Consider the following 16,514-nt stretch of genomic DNA (forward strand, 5'->3'; position numbering starts at 1 on the left):
AAAACATTTGTGTTCGGTCCTTCAACATGAGAGCGAGAGAGAGAGAAAACAGAGAAAGAAAAGACAGACGGGCTGCCAAAAAGACACACCCTCTGAAGGGAACAGAAAACAGCGGGAATTATTCGGAATGGCAGGGGAATTGTGTTCCTCAGGGAGCTTTCCTCCGGCAGGGCTGCTTGGTCCAGCCCCGGCACACAGGTAGTCAGAGGGTCTCACCGACACGGCCTCCAGGCGTGAGGGCTGGCAGAGGGAGCGGTGGTTGGTCCTGTCTCCATTTGTGCTAAGCCAAGAACAAGAAAGCAAAGGAAGCCAGGTGTGGGGGCTCACGCCTCCAATCCCAGCTCTCTGGAGGCTGAGGCAGGAGGATCATTGCAAGTGTGAGGCCAGCCTGGGCTACATAGTGAGCTCAAAGCCAGCCTGAACTGTGTAGTGAGACCTTGTCTCACAAAGACAAAGATGAAGAAGAAGAGAGCAAAAGTGTGGCTGAACTGTGAGCCCTCCAGCCCTCCTCAGTGGAGAAATAAGAAAAGGGACCAGGAGTGAGAGAGATTTTTCAGGACAAGAAACTAAGTGGAAGTTTTTGTATGTTGTCATAATTTAAGAAAATTTTATTGTTTTGTTCTGTTTTCATCCAACACCTATTGCATGTCAATGCTGCCAAACAGCCTGTACACCAATGAAAATAATACCTTTTGCTTGTTTAAAAAAAAAAGCAAGCTAAAAAAAAGCAGGCTGGCTGGATGATGCACACCTGTGATCCCAGCACTAGGGAGGCTGAGGCAGGAAGATCACCATGAGTTCATGGCCAGTCTAGGCTACACAGTGAGTTCCGGGCCAGCCTGCATTATATAATGAGATCTTGTCTCAAAAAAAGAAAAAAAAAATCAAGCCCTTGGCTATCTTTACATCTTTAGGTGGTAGTGGTTCTGGGCAGGGCCAAAAAGCATTGCATCCCAAGTATCCCTGGCCAGAAACCATAACCTACCATACTGATGGGTAGAAATGCAGAGAACTTAAGAACAAAGGGTGATATTTTATCTTTAAAGTATATCCTAAAAAAAAAAAAAAAAAAAAAAATATATATATATATATATATATATATATATATATCCAGGATATATATATCCCCATGTCTGCCAGACAGGCACAGTGCTTTTGACACCCTGTTTCCTCTTTCAGATGAAACTGCCTGCTCATGGGCCCTGGCCATGGGAGCTGTCCTGTGCTAGCAGGAAAGGGTCCACCATCACTGGACAAGAGGGACCAGGCCATCTGATCCGAGGGCAGGTCCCTGATGTGGACCAATAGTGTTGGCCAGTGGGGTCTGTGGTCATTATGGAGCCCGACACACTCACTCCAAGGTTAAGTGTAAGTAGGTTAGACAGAGTTGGCCAGCTAGTGGGACAGGAAGCCAGGGCAGCTGCAGTGGGAGTGCAGGACAGAGATGGTCCCTCAAACAGCCTGTGACCCAGGCCCCGCCCTTTACCTTCAGGGAGTTTGAGTGAGGTTTTGCTTGTGACTTAGTGAGCATCTAGCAGCCTTTTCAGGCACAGTGGGAAAGAGAAGGTCTAGGTTTCTGTTCCATGCCTATGACAAAATACCTCAGTCCTTGTAATTTATGAGTAATAGAGGTTTATCTGGTTCATGGTTCTGGAGGCAAGAAAGTCCAAGAGCATCGTGTGGCCTCTGCTCACCATCTGGCAAGGGCCCTTGTGCAGCCTCATGACATGGGGGTCTGGGGAACAGCATCACACAGCAAAACAGGCCAAACATGGCCACTGAGGTCTCCTTCCATCTCAGAAGACCACTATTGCCATCCTGGAACCACTCTCATGATCTTACTTAGGCCTAGTTAGCTCTCAAAGGCTTTGGTCCAAATGTTACAGGCAGCTGAGCTAGTTAGAAATATTATAGACTGTCAGACAGGGCTGGGCCAAGGGAGCCAGTGCAGGATCCCAGATACCTTGCTGCTTTGGAAGAGACAGACACCTCCCGCTGTGGGCCAGGTCTCAAGACAAAAGGCAAAACAAATGCACTTGCACCCTAAGTATAAAAATCAGAAATTGAATTCTAAATAGGTATGGATCACTTGAGGAAGCCAGGAGTCGCCATCTCAGGCCCCTTCAGGAAGAGTCACTGCTTTGGAAGAATGCCTACTTGCTTCCTCATTTGTCCCTGATTTGGTCAGTTACCTAAACAATGAATCTTATTGGTTCAGAGTTCTGTCCCACCCTATGCCCACACCTTGTGAGTTTCCACGTTTCCCTATCTTGGACTTGTCTCTCACCTCGTGATTTTGTTATAGAAAAGACAGAGTCTTTGGCAACCTGCTTGGGACCTCTTCTTCTGTCTCTCTCGGGAAGAAGTTTTCTTTCTCTCAATAAATAGATTGTCATGGTTTATATTGGTGGCCCCCAGGCCTGATTTGCATTGTGCATTTGTGATTGTTTCATTGTCTAGCTTGGATCGATGGTGTCAGTGCTACACTCATCTAGGGGTGGAGCCAGCATACAAGGTAATGGCAGGAAGAAGGCGCGTGTCTCTCTCTTGCCAGTTTCTGCCTGCTGTTTGCAGCCACCATGAACTGCGGCCCCGCCATGCCCGCCTGCCTTGGAGCCAACTGAGCGTGGACTGAAACCTCCAACTGTAAGAAATAAACCTTTCCTTTCCCAACTTTGGGCATCAGGTATTTTGTCTCAGTGATGAATAAAAAGTAACTAAGGCATATATTCTGCTGTTTACCTCTGTTGTTCCTAAAATTCATTCTTCAGTTTTAGAGAACTGAAACTTGTACCAGACATCCAGTAGGATGAGAGTTTCATTTCGCTATATCACAGATACCATTACCACATGGATTTGGGGTTAAGTTTCTAGCACAGAAACCTAGGAGAACATATTCAAACCACAGCAGGTGGGTGGGCAGAAAGGCACATTTTGGACAAGGGTCTCATGAAAGGATCCGAACTATTTTCAAGTTATAAGTTTAACTGATGTTCGTAAGACACAGTCACTTCTTTGAATTCTAATCTTTTGGGTCCTTTCTCTGTCCATTAAGATCTAGAATGACTGGGAGGCATCTCTAAACTTTTTATCTGTAGGGTCTTCTACAAACATTTGTTAAATTTAAAAAGTATAATGCACTTAAAGACAAAACGGTCCTTCACACTGCATAAGCTTCTGACCGATGGGAAATTTAGATTGAATGAACACAGTAGATCTTCTGTTTGGAGAATTAAGATGATAAAGCGCAGTAAAGCCCCTCTCACTAAGTCTGAGTGTCATCTGTGCCAGGGATGTAGTCAGTGGCACAGTGCCTGTCTGGCGAGCATCAAGTTGGGTTCGATTCCCAGTACAAAAAAAAAAATTGAATATTACCTGTGATTGCCACTGTTCTCTGCTGGGCACAAGCCATGCACTAGTCTCTTTTTTCTGTTCACTCTTCTCTCCTTTATTTCTCACAGCAAACTCACACCCAGTGTTTGCAAACCTTTTCACGGAGAAGGGAAAACTGAGGCTCAGGGTATGGAGTTATCAGGGGGATCTAAAGAAGTTAAGGCTTTTGTCTTACTTTCCCCTTGTTTCTGAGGGCAGAGAGGCAACTGTTCACAGCTGCAGAGGACGGCACAAGCAACAAGAGGGAAAGACAAGCCTCTTTCTGTCTGTTACAGTGTATGCAGGCTACCTGCCCTGGGGCAGGAGTAGCACTCACACCCTTAATCCTAGCACTGGACCATGAATCAGTTACAAACTCTAGATCCAGCCACCGCTGGGGAGCAGCCCCCATGACTGCCTGAGGCTTTGGGAGAACATCCACACACAAAGTATAACAGCCATCAAGTGAACCTGTCCAGGAACTTCTAATTTAAACTGCCCCACCCACAACTTTTAAAGCGGCAGCCTAGCATGCTAATCTTTAGGTCCCTGCCCCACAATAGCTAAGGACACAGGGAGAGGGCACTTGACCCCAGGAGACCAATCCCCAGGGTGATTAGGGGTCCATGACGTGGATTTATGGTGGAGACCAGAAAGCAACCCTTTCCTTTTTGTCCCTTAACATTTTATTTATTTATCTATTTATTTTGGTTCTACTAGGACTGAACTCAAGGCCTTTGCACCGAGCTACATCCCCAGTCTTTTTATTTTATTTTCTGACTTTGAGATATGGTTTTGGCCAGAGATATAGCTTGGCAGCACAAGTGCCTGCCTGGCAAGCATGAAGTTGTGTATTTGATCCATGGTAGCAACAAATAAACAAATAGATATAAAATGGAGATATGGTCTTGCTAAATTGTCTAGGTAGAACTCAAAAACTCACAATCCTGCTTCATCCTCCCACAGGGCTAGTCCGTTCAAGAATTTACACAAAGAAATCATGATATTCCTAGCTGATGGTAGGCATGTGAGGTAAGAATTTATGATATAGAAATGAAAAGCCACAGCAGGCTGGACATAGTGGTTCATGTCTATAAGCCCAGCACTCAGGGTACCAAGGCAGGGGTATTTCTGTGAGTTCAAGACCAGTCTGGGCTATATAGAGTTCAAGGTCAGCCTGGAATACAAAGCAAGATCTTGTCTTTTTTTTTTTTTTTTTTGGTATCAGGGATCAAACTCATGACCTCGTGCTAGCTAGGCAGGCGCTTACGCCACTGAGCTAAATCCCCAGCCTGGGAGACTTTGTCTTGAACAATCAATCAATCAATCAATCAATTCCACAGCAAACACAGGTGGGTCAAGAAAGAAGTAGTGACGAAAGCAGTTATTTTTCCCAATTTGGTCTCCAGGTAGATTTAACTTTCTGGCTGTAAAGTCCAGAAGAATGAAAATACTCACATACATGTAACCTTTATCTGTCTCTGTGTCTCTGTTTCTCTCTCATATGTGTTGTGAAATGGATGGATGGATGAATGATTGGATGGATGAATAGATACAATGAAAGTAATATGAGAGAAGGATAAAACAAACAAGAATACAGCTTTTCTCGACTAGCTCTCTTCAGGATATTTTGGTCCCTTTCAATGGAGTCCATCCTCCTGGCAAGACCTCTGTGATCCTAGAAGCCTTCCAAACTTGTATCACACAATTTTCAAACCTTACTCATTTGAATCTATAGAGCCAACATTTCTCCCACCCTTTAAAATTGTTGGATGTCATGTTATAGCTGATGCATCTTGAGAAAAATGATTTCATTGCTAGTAAAATAAGAATTAGGCCATGGTGGAACTTAGATGCCTGAGCAAGAAAGCAATTCACCTCCCTTCCTGGTAAGCAGCCCTGGTGCCAACCTGGAGGAGAATCAGCCAGAGTCTCCTGTGAGCCTACTGCTGCACCGGCTGAGGATCAAACATCCCATTCTCCTTCCTCCTCAGCCCACCCCGGTATCCACTGGAAGCAAAGGTCTGAGCATCTCTTGGGAAGATGACCATATGCAATATAGCAAACATGGGGGATTTCCTTCCTTTTGTTTGAAGGCAAATGTTTTCACTGTTTTGCTTTGTTCTGATTGTTTTGCTCTATTCAATATTCTCTTTCAATTGGTTTTATCATGTTCTGTTTTTGGTTTGATTTTGCTAAACCTAACTGACTGGACAACTATTGTGAAGATAATGAGATATACTATAGTACCTGTTACTGTTACTCCGGTATCCTGCTATGAAGTTCAATATTAATTTCACTGGATTGTCTTGATTGGCTTTGTTCTGTTGTATTTTACTACCTTAAAAATAAAATTCAAAAAAAGAATTAGGAACCACAGGTGAGACCAAGTAAATGAGCCACATTGCCAGCATTAACAAAAAGAACACATTTACACATTAAATTAAAATAAAGGCAAACTAAACCAACTTCTTACCTTACATGTACTTCTCAAATTCTTTTTTTTTTTTTTTTGTCTTTTTCATTTTTATCGGTACCGGGGATCAAACTCACAACCGCCTGCTTGCAAGGCAGGTGCTTATGCCGCTGAGCTAAATCCCCAGCCCCAACTTCTCAAATTCTTAAGAAATATACCAGAAAAGGAGTTCTCCCTCTCTTCTGGGTCTATTTAACTATCTATCTATACCTGCTTTTGAAGAGAAGCTCTCCCTAAGTTTGCCAGGATGGCTTTGAACTCGAGATCCTTTTGCCTCAGCCTCCCAAAAGCTGGTATAGCAGACATGTACCACCTTTCCTAGCTCTAATTCTAGGATGATCTGTAAAACAGTTATGATACACTTATTTTACTAAAAAGTGATTTAGGATATACTATTATGAAGAGATCAAAAATGGTGAAATAAACACTGACAGAATAATACAAGCTCTTAAGAAGCTGAAATCAAAATATCTGGAAAACAACTACTTAGCAAAGAAAAACAAGAAGTGGGGCTCTGGGATTGAGAGAGAGCTTATAGAATAACTAGAAACTACGGTAAAGTTGAAGAAACAGCACACTTCAGAGAAAGGACAAAACAGCCTAGAAAGCTGCCCCCAGCACCTGGTGGAAGGGAGAGACCTGTCTCCACTGATGCAAGATAAGCTCTAAGGAGAAACAATGGACCAGGTGGGTGGTGCTGGACACACACACACACCACAAAAAGTTCACAGTTATTGTAGACTGAAAAAAAAAGTGAGGTTTTACTCTAAAAATACTTCCATGGTTGACTAGAGTTGAAGAAGAGGTCAAATACAGCCTCTGCCACACTTGAGAGTGTTTAATTAGGAGTGTTACAGTTCATGTCTAGATGTCCCCCCAAAACCTCATGCAGTGTCATAGTTACTTTTCTCTCATTGTTAAGACAAAACACCTGAGGCCCAAAGTGTTGCAAGGGAAGGTTTATTTCTTACAGTTCTTGGAGGTTTCAGTTCATATTCAACTGGCTCCAAGGCAAGATGGCACGGCAGGGCAGGCATTCATGGCCACCACAAATAGCAAGCACAAACAGAGCAAAAGACAAAAGACCCGCCTTCCTCCTGCCCTTACACTGTATGTCGGCTCCACGCCAGGGTGGGTGCAACACTCACATCACCAATCCCAGCTCCAGGCAATGAACCAATCACAAACGCCAGACGCGGCATGTCCATGGTTGCATGAGGCTTGGGGGGGCATCTGAATACAAACCATAACATGAAGTCATAGGGCTTTTTCAGAGGTGGCTGGAGCCAGTGTATGACACTGGGAGGATGCATGTGTGATTAGTACCTACGTCTACTGGGGCATATGTGACCTTTGACTGGGGTGGTGCTTAGGCGGGCATTGCTGACACAGAGGAGCTGATTGGGATTGCGAACAGGAAGGGGAGTTGCAATTGGGGCTGAAGAAGAAGCAGGAAATGGTAGGCTCCCACTTTGGCCTTCCACCACGTTAGACCACCGCCATAACCCCACAGTAATTTATACTAGGGCAAAGCTCTTTCACTATCTACCCCAATACTGAAGACCCTGAAAAGAAATTATTCATTCAAAACCACTGTAGGATTTTTTAAAATTTATTTCTCTGTTTGTGCATTGAGGGGGAGGGGGATTGTTTTTTTTTTTTTTTTCTTTCGTTTCTTTTTCTTTCTTTTGTTCTCTTCCTCTTGCTCTGTTTCTTTTGACGGTTCTTTTCTGTGGTTTTTATTTAATTCTATTAATTTTCTTTTACTCCTTAATAGCGTAAAAAGTATTTTATTTCATGAATAGGGCAGCTAGCTAGAGTAAGGGCCTGAGATAGAGTTGGGTGGTCAGCCATCCTGATAACAATTAAAATAAAAAAGATGGGGAACAAGGACTCTGGGCCAAGGGTGACCTCCCTCAGGCAATGTGGAATGCAGCCTCTCCTTACTCAAGGGAGTGACAGCCACCCCTTCCAAGGCCCCAAGGTTCTAGGAACTTAAAATGCAAAATAACTTTCTTTAAAGTCCTAGTTTCCTTTAAACCAAATATGCTGAGTAACTGGACTAGAGAGCCTGAGTTTTGATAGGAGATTTTAAATTCACCAAGCCACTTGGGATAGGTGGTCATTAAATAAATGAGCAGTTCCCATGCTCTGATTCCCCATAAAATGCTCTGGACCAAGGGACCATGTGGAAATTCCATTTTTTGGATTTCTCCTCTAAATAAACCAGGAGTCAGTCGTGCTGTCTGTCTTTCTGTCTGTCTGTCTGACTGTCTCTCTCTGTCTCTCTGTCTTTGTCTGTCTCTGTCTCTCTGTCTCTCTCTGTCTCTCTCTGTCTCTCTCTGTCTCTCTCTGTCTCTGTCTCTCTCTCTCTGTGTCTCTATCTCTCTCTCTCCCACTGAGGCAGGGTCTTGCTGTATATAGATCAGGCTGGCTTTGAACTCACTATGTAGCCATAAACTTTCAGCAGTCCTCCTGAGTGCTGGGATTATAGGTGTGCACCACTATACCTGGTTGGCTTCTCCTTTCTAGTAACCCTGTCCTAACCTCTTCTTTTTCATTTGTGACTTCATTCTTATTTTACTTTTGTTTTTGTTTTTGGTACCCGGGATCAAGCTCATGACCTGGTGCTTATCAGGCAGGTGCTTGAGCCACAGAGCTAAATCCCCAGCTCTCAACTTCATTCTTTGGCATTGTTAGAACATGAGCTTGGTTTGTTCAGAGTTAACCGTTTCACTAGGAACCTTTATCTCATTTTTCTTTCCTTCTCATCTTCCTTTATTTTTCAAAATTTACTTTTAAAAAATATTCCACCTTCTTCATCTCTACTAGTATTACTATTAAGCTCTACTAGTCTTTAGATATTTAGTTGACTTTACAGTATAATTGTGACTTTTTTTGTATTTAGAATTGAACTCACAACCTTACAACCTGCCACTTGCCAGGCAGGCACTGTGCCGCTGACCTATATGCCCAGCTCCTGAATTTTGTTATTGTTGTTACATTTAGTTGATATTTACTGTGTGTCTCTATTTAATTTTCTTTGTGTCTATGGTTAGAGATCTCTTTTCTGTTGTTTAAGGTGAAACTATTATAGGTAGCTAAATTAGATAGACAAAGGCAGACAGGGCTGGGCCCTAGAGAAGTAAGTGCAGAAGGCAACTGTGGCTGGAGGCAATTCATTGAAGGCCAGGCTTCCAGAAAAAGAACCATTCACGCAGATATCTTCCCCGAGAAATCAACAGCCATGATTGATATTCTAAGTAGGCATCAATCACCTTCGGGTGGAGGACCTAACTCCTCAATCCACCCCTTCCAGGAAAGTCCTTGTCTGCCCTTTGTGCACTTGGGAGCTACAGGACTTGATTCCCGAACTGATCCCGTTTATTTTTTTGATCCAATGGGGCACATTTGTAAGTTAGGAAACTTATAGAGATATCTCATGATCAATTAGAAGTCTCTGACCAAGTTTCTGTTCTATTGTTTCTGCTGATTTCAATTGACATTGACAGTGTCTACAGCCAGCTGCACACCTCTGATAAGCACTGAGTCAGAGTAATTGCTTATACCTTAAGGCGGCCTGGGCTAGTTCAAGGGCCCCTCCCCAGAACGTTCCTATGTTATAGCAATGCCTTTAACCATGCTTACTGTGTGAGGGCCCCTCCCCTGGTCCCCAGAGTGTTTCTACATTATGATAAACAATTCCTTTGTTTCAAGTCCAGCCACCTGTCAGTATAGGACTCAATGTGTGTAACCAATTATGTAATGTTTTGTCTCTTGCTTTGTACCACCCACATCTAACTTCTGTACAAACTAAACTCTACCTAAATTCAGCCCTGTTGCCTTTGAGGAATTATCCTACAACAGTCCACTGCCATGAAGATCCAACAGTCCATTGGTGTAAAGATTAAATGCTGTCTTCTTATCTTCATGGTGCAGAGTCTTCCTTTCAGTTTGGTATGGCTTGGGAATTTGCCCACCGTAATCTCCATTTAATCAATATTACCCCAGTGGCTATATTTGTTGTACTTTTTTTTTTTTTTTTGTCTTTTTGAGACAAGGTCTTGCTATGCAGTTCCGGCTGGTCTTGAGCTTATTTTGTAGCCCAGGCTGGTCTTGAACTTGCAACATTCCTCCTGTTTCAGCCTCCCAAGTGCTGGGATTACAGGTGTGCCACACCACGCCTGGCTTGTTGTCCTTGTACTAGCTGACAATAACTTTGTCCCACCTCACACCCATCCTATGATTTTCCATTGGGTCAATATTATGTAAGCCACGATAATTATGAACTTATTGATTATAGTTCTGTCCCACTTTAAACCTGCCTTTCCTTGTGGTTTTGCTCAATAAAACACCCTAGAGATGTGGAGTTGGGGAGCAACCCACTTTCTGGGGGCCCTTCTGTCCCTCTTAGAAGCTTTTCTTTCTCTCAATAAATTTTTCCTATCTTAACCTCCATTGTTCCTAGAATTCATTCCTCAGTTTTAGAGAATGTAAACTCAGCGTTTCAGACATAGTGGGACTGGGAGTTATACATTCCCTATATCAATACATGGTAGCTTTTATTGGTTCTATTTATGTCAATATTGCTTGTCTTTGTTTCTATGATTTTTCCTGATTTCACTCTTATTGCTACAATGGCATAGCTGCCGCTATTGATTTTTTTAAAGAAGCATGAGAGGATTATCTAGGCAGAAATTCAAAAGTACCCACTCAGAGTGGGCTCTCAAGAAAGGTGTGGTACAGTTTGGAGCCAGGAATATTTATGCGTTTTTGGCAGTGGAAATCTACAGAATTTGTAAATGTATAGGAAGTTTAGTCTTAGCCTTGGGATGTCCCTCCCTCACAGACAAAGGCCCATTGTACAGAAGACCTATTTTAGAGATGAAAAGAAGTGGTGTATTCAGAAGTAAAAGAAGCTCATTTTCAGAGTAAAAACAGGATGACTGGAATCCATTTGTAAATGAAATGGAATTCTTTGGGATTCTGTTTTGGGAGAATGGAAAGAAAAAAATTTAAACTAGGTTTGTGTCTTGAAGATGCAGTTTTCATTTTTTTTTAAATTTTATTTTAAAGAAGGTAAAATTAAACAGAACAAGACAGATCATAAGAAAACAATGTAGGAGACACAGATTTCAAAGCAAGACAACTGGAGATCTTCACTGTCTATCATATTGTCTCTTGTTTCCTTCCAAATAGTTGTCCATATTTTCACATACAGTGAATTCATACAAAACAACATAGTATAAAACTGATCAGAACAGGATGATGAAGGCATTTTAGGTCTTCAAGATCAGACAATAGGGAAGTCAACAATGGCTGTCATGTCTCTCATTCTCTTCAAAATAGCTGTCCATAGCTTCATGTATGCTGAAATTAAACAAAATAAATCAGACTAAAATCACTCTGAACAAAGAATAATAGTATTGCTGGATTTCATATCATGATGTTAAGGAATCAGTACTGGGTACCTTACTGTCTCTTTTTCTTCAAAGTAGTTGTTCATTTCATCATGCATTATATAATCAGTTCTCAAACTATTTAAAGTTCTATGGATGCATGAGCCTCTACATGTACATCTATCCTTTCTGTATTAGAGGGAAAAACAAACAAAAAAGATAAAACAAAATAAATTCCTAGAAAAAATATGAAATGAAAAAACACATATAAAACCACAATACAAGGTGATCTACAATGGTTACTATGATGTCTCCTGTTATCTTTGATAGGATTATTTGCAAAAGATGGAAAATATTTCCAAAAGATGAGAAGTATAAAATAAAAAGTGGGCTTTATTCTGAGAACATGGAGAGAGATGACCGACACCCCCCACCACTGGGACCAGAGATCTCTCCAGCGGATATGTGGCGTGGGGGTATGTAAGTAGCCTCGGTTTGGGGTGGAACCTAAGGCGGCCATTAGGGATGTACAGGTAGCCCATTGGTCCTAGGTTTCGCGCCATAGGTAAATTCCCAGGGGCGGGAAGATGGCATCAAAGGTAAATTCCTAGGGGCAGGGGAGATAGGGACTTCCTGCTTCTGGTTGAGGCTTTTCTGGCTACAGTGTCCTGTCTGGGCCAAAACCCTTTCAATCTTCAAATTGTCTATATCATCAAGCATAGTAAAATTGAACATAGCAGTATGTAACAGTATTAATAAAAACAAAACATTGGAGACATTATAAGACTTCAAAAGCAGGTAATAGTCAAACCAGAATGGGTATCCTAGTGAATCTTGTTGTGTTCAGGGTAGTTGCCTATACTCTCAGACTTGATGCTATCAAACATAATAGATTTGAATAAAATCAGTCAAGAAAAAACAGCAATCTAACAAACCAGATTCAAGATCAGTCATAAGACAGTGTAAGTTATAAAGGCTTCAGATCAAGTTAATAGGAAATTAAGGATAGTTACCATAGTATATCCTACTATTTTTGGAATAGTTGTCTGTGCCCTCAAATCTAGTACAAGTAGGCAGACTGGAACAGTATAAACAGAGTGATGAGAATAATGTGGATTTTAAATCTTGACACGCTATTAACAATGTCCTCTGCCTTCCTTTTTTAGGCAGTTCCTCCCCTTTCACTTTCAGATGGTACATTATACATTTTGGGTCACACTAACTCCTTTAGTTTTTAGATTAGGTGGGCAACCTGCTGTTATCTAAGTGGTCTGAACCTTTTTACCCCTGGGCTTGATCTTAAGTTGTATTCCTTTACCTACAAAAGCTTCAAGGTTTTCCTTTGTTATAGCTGAGTAGTTCTCCACTGCACAAAAGTGCCATGTCTTTCCAACCTATCTGCAGCTGCTGGATGAGCTGCCCCTACTTCTCTCTGGTTCTCTGTCACATACAGTATTGTTTTCTCATATTTGACTTTCGGTCCATAAACCCACTTTCACGTTAATTATATTTCCTATACAGAGCATCTCAGTAGACCCTATCTCTTGATCTATTCTGCCTGTGTTTCTTTTTGTTAGTGTATCAAGGCCATGTATGTTACAGATGATAGCCAACCTTCTCTGCCTCATCTCTGCTATGCTATTTTTCTGCTGTTGGTTGTCTACTTTTCTCCTTTATTCCACTGTCTGCCCCATTCATTGAGGCCTCTCAGCTACTGTTCCTGAAATCCTGGTGGTTTTTTTTCTCTCTCTCTCTCTCTAGACTGTCCTTCAGTATTTTTTGTATGGTTGGATTGGTGGTCACAAACTGCCCCAGTTCCTGTTAGTCATGGAAGTGTCTTGTTTCTCCATTAATTTTTTGTTATTTATTTATTTTTTTGGTCTTTTTCATTTTTATTGGTACTGGGGATCGAACTCACGACGCCTGCTTGCAAGGCAGGTACTTATGCCGCTGAGCTAAATCCCAGCCCCTTCTCCATTAATTTTGAAAGACAGTTTTTCAGGGTACATTATTCTGGGTTGGAAGTTATTTTCTTTCAGGGCTTGGAATACTTTGCTCCAAGCTCTTCTTCATTTGATGGTTTGTGTTGAGAAGTCTGTTGAGATTTTGATGGGTTTTCCTTTATAGGTGATCTGTTTCTTTTCTCTGACAGCTTTTTCCCCCCTCTGACAGCTTTTAATATTCTGGGATCTTGATTATTATATGTCTGGGTGTGAAAATCTATTTTGGTTATAGTTGGTTGGAGTTCTGTATACCTCATTTATCTGAATATTATTTTTTTTTCTTATGCTTGGGAAGTTTTCCTTAATTATTTCTGTGAAAAGCCTTTGTATTTCCTTTGTGTTTACCCCTGCTTATTCACTCACATTTTTTATTCTTAAGTTAAAGATCCTCTTGTCATCTTCTAGCCTTTGTATTGTTACTGCCTGTTTCTTTGTTATTTTTAAGAGATCTTTCCTTATGTGATCATACATGCAAGCCCATCTTACAGTTTTGTTAATCTGCCTTTAGTTTCTTTCAGGCAATCTTGCCAGATTTCAATGGAGTTTTTAATTTCCTGGTAATCTCTTTGAGTCTATTTCATGTATTCTAGTTTTTTTAATATTCTTCTTCGAAGGTTTCTCTCCTTTTTCTGTGTTTCTCCATTCTTCCATCTGTGTCTTCTTGAGAGGTGCTTAGCATCTCCTTTATTAATCTTCTTATATCTTGCTTTACTTGTGTTAGTGTTTCAGTTTTGAGTTTATCTATAATGTCATGAAGATATTTTGTTATGTCAGCTGATGCCGTGTCCAATATTGAGTGTTTGCTGCCCTCAATCTCTTCTGTATTTACTTGGGGCTCCTGGGGGCTTTTTCTTATTTCTTTTTCTTGTCATGTTTCTGATTTCTTCCATACAGGTGTATGGTGGAGGTCCTATCCCCTTTCTGTATTGGTTATGGTTCTTCTGAAGCATTTTGGCTAGGGATTGCTGGACTCTTCAGTTTGCTGTTGGTCATTGAGGTGCAAGCAGGGGCGGTGTAGGCTGGCCCCTCCCTTCAGAGCTAGTCAACCAGCGGGGGCCTTCACTACGTTAGTGTGTGCCACATGGATGGAACTGGTTCGGGTCAACTTCAGGAACAATTTTGTCTCTGGCTATTGGGTCCCGGCTGGGGGTATGACCCAGCCCAAGCAGATCCCAACAATCTTCTCTGGGCAGGAAGCTGCCAACTGAAGCCACTGTGGTTCCTTGTTCAGGCCTGTCCTGCCCAATTCCAATATGTCATCCAATCGGTCACCCCCCTCCTGTGGGAGGACCAAATCCCAAGCACTCACCTCAGGTTAGTGCAGGTCTCCACATCAGCTCCATTTTCTGCTGGGCTCGCCAACCCTCAACTTCAGTGTGACTGTGAGTTGGACCAGCTCTGGCGAGAGCCTGTCTAGCTCCAGCCTTCTGTCCATATTTTTCTTTTCTTTCTTGTTTTCTTTTTCTTTTTCCTTAGTTTCTACCTGGGTCATAAGAATCCCTTTCCCTTCATCTGGTCTCCATGGTGGTAAATTCTAGTGTCTGAGCTGTTTCTCTTAGACAGGCTCTTTACCTTGCTACTTACCCATCTGCCACATTCTCAGGAACTCCAGTTTTCATTTGTAAAACTATGACTTTCCTATCTCCTTTCTACCTATCATCTTTTCTTTTTGTCTCCCCTCCCCCAAGTTTGATCCCTTATTTTTAAGGAGTACAGAAGGCCTGAGGGTCCATCTTATTGTAAACATTTCAGGCTAAGAAGGGGTGTTAATATTGCCCAGCCAGGGATCAAAAGTCTCAACCCAATAGATCTAAGGGAGACAAAAGTTGAGTTTTGGTGTCTGATGGATCATCATTTTTGATAATCTGGGTTACTGACCCTGAGTCAAGGCTAGCAGCTTCCTGATGCTGTTGGTTTCAAGCAGGAGCCTAAAGAGATGTCTTTCTATGGTCTGTTGGCCATTTCAGAACTTGGGCAGTGAAATGATCAATTCATTAGAAAGAAAGAGCTTGAAGCAAACCCCCCACCCATGGCAGGCTTTGGTGGCCCAGGATGGGAGCCACCAGCATTTACTAAACCTGCACCATGCTGGGACACGGAGCACCAGGAAACCAAGCAGCCCCTCCCCACTGCCTGTTTTGTTTTGTTGAACTTCAATATACATGAAAGTATGGACATCTATTTTGAAGAGAATGAGAGACTCTACAACAGCAATTAGTGACTTCCCTATTATCTGGTTTTAAAGACCTAAAATGCCTTCCTCATCCTGTTCACATCAGTTTTATACTATGTTGTTTTGTATGAATTCTCTGTATGCAAAGACATAGACAACTATTTGGAAGAAAACAAGAGACTGTATGATAGATAGTGAAGATCTTGGGTTGTCTAGCTTTGAAATTTATATTTCATACATTGCTTTCTTTTTTATTTTATTTTATTTTTGTCTTTTTCCTTTTTATCAGTACTGGGGATCAAACTCACGACTGCCTGCTTGCAAGGCAGGCGCTTATGCTGCTGAGCTAAATCCCCAGCCCCTCAATTGTTTCACAATTAAATCACCAAAAATTGCTTTCTTATGTCCTCTTTTGTTCTGTTTTGTTCTGTTTAACTTTACCTCCTTTAAAATAAAAATTTAAAAAAGATAATCTAGGTTAGAGGACAAAGAAACTAGCAAGCTATGAATGCTTCATTTTATAAACTTGTTAAACAAGTTGGGGCCAGAAATTTAAATTAGGATACTAACAGTGGTTTAAAAAACAGAAAGCAAGAAGAAAAGACTTTTATCTTTACTATTAACCTCCAATTGTTTTGATTGTTTATCCAAATACAGCAAGTGAAGTTAAAGAGTATTTCTCTCTGTTTGTCAAAGAAATCTAAGGTTCTCTTATTTTAATTACAAAAATGGAAAAGAGAGACCATAAATAAAGATAACTGTTATACCTCCTTTTTTTTTTTTTTTTTTTTTGGTACCAGGGATTGAACTCATAACTTCACACTTGCCAAGTAGGTGCTTACACTACTAAGCTAAATTACCAGCCCCTAAATAAAGATGACTGTTTTTGTAACCATTAGGTCATAAAAGTCTTTACTATAAGGTTTAGAACTTGTTTTTTACTACTATTTTATAGACCTGAAGAACTTTTATAGTGGCTGCTTCTAGATAATAAACTATAAAGCGTGGAGAGCATAACAGAAAATTCACATCACAAAAGTAACAAATCTTAGTTGCTGGAAAATATATGGCGCCATTTTATTCTCTATGCA

The 16,514-nt window shown here is 41.4% G+C and overlaps 1 non-coding gene across 1 annotated transcript; it reads left to right on the top strand.

Annotated features, from left to right (window-relative positions):
• Nucleotides 1-15,123: 15,123 nt before the first annotated feature.
• LOC111753727 (small nucleolar RNA SNORA2/SNORA34 family) lies at nucleotides 15,124-15,260 on the top strand. Its single transcript, XR_002788521.1, has one exon. It is a non-coding gene; the product is annotated as a small nucleolar RNA SNORA2/SNORA34 family (small nucleolar RNA).
• The last annotated feature ends 1,254 nt before the right edge of the window (nucleotides 15,261-16,514 follow it).

The sequence above is a fragment of the Cavia porcellus genome, unplaced genomic scaffold (assembly GCF_034190915.1).
Source record: "Cavia porcellus strain 051 isolate PalLab524CR breed Dunkin Hartley unplaced genomic scaffold, mCavPor4.1 scaffold_21, whole genome shotgun sequence".
Classification (NCBI taxonomy): Eukaryota; Metazoa; Chordata; class Mammalia; order Rodentia; family Caviidae; genus Cavia; species Cavia porcellus.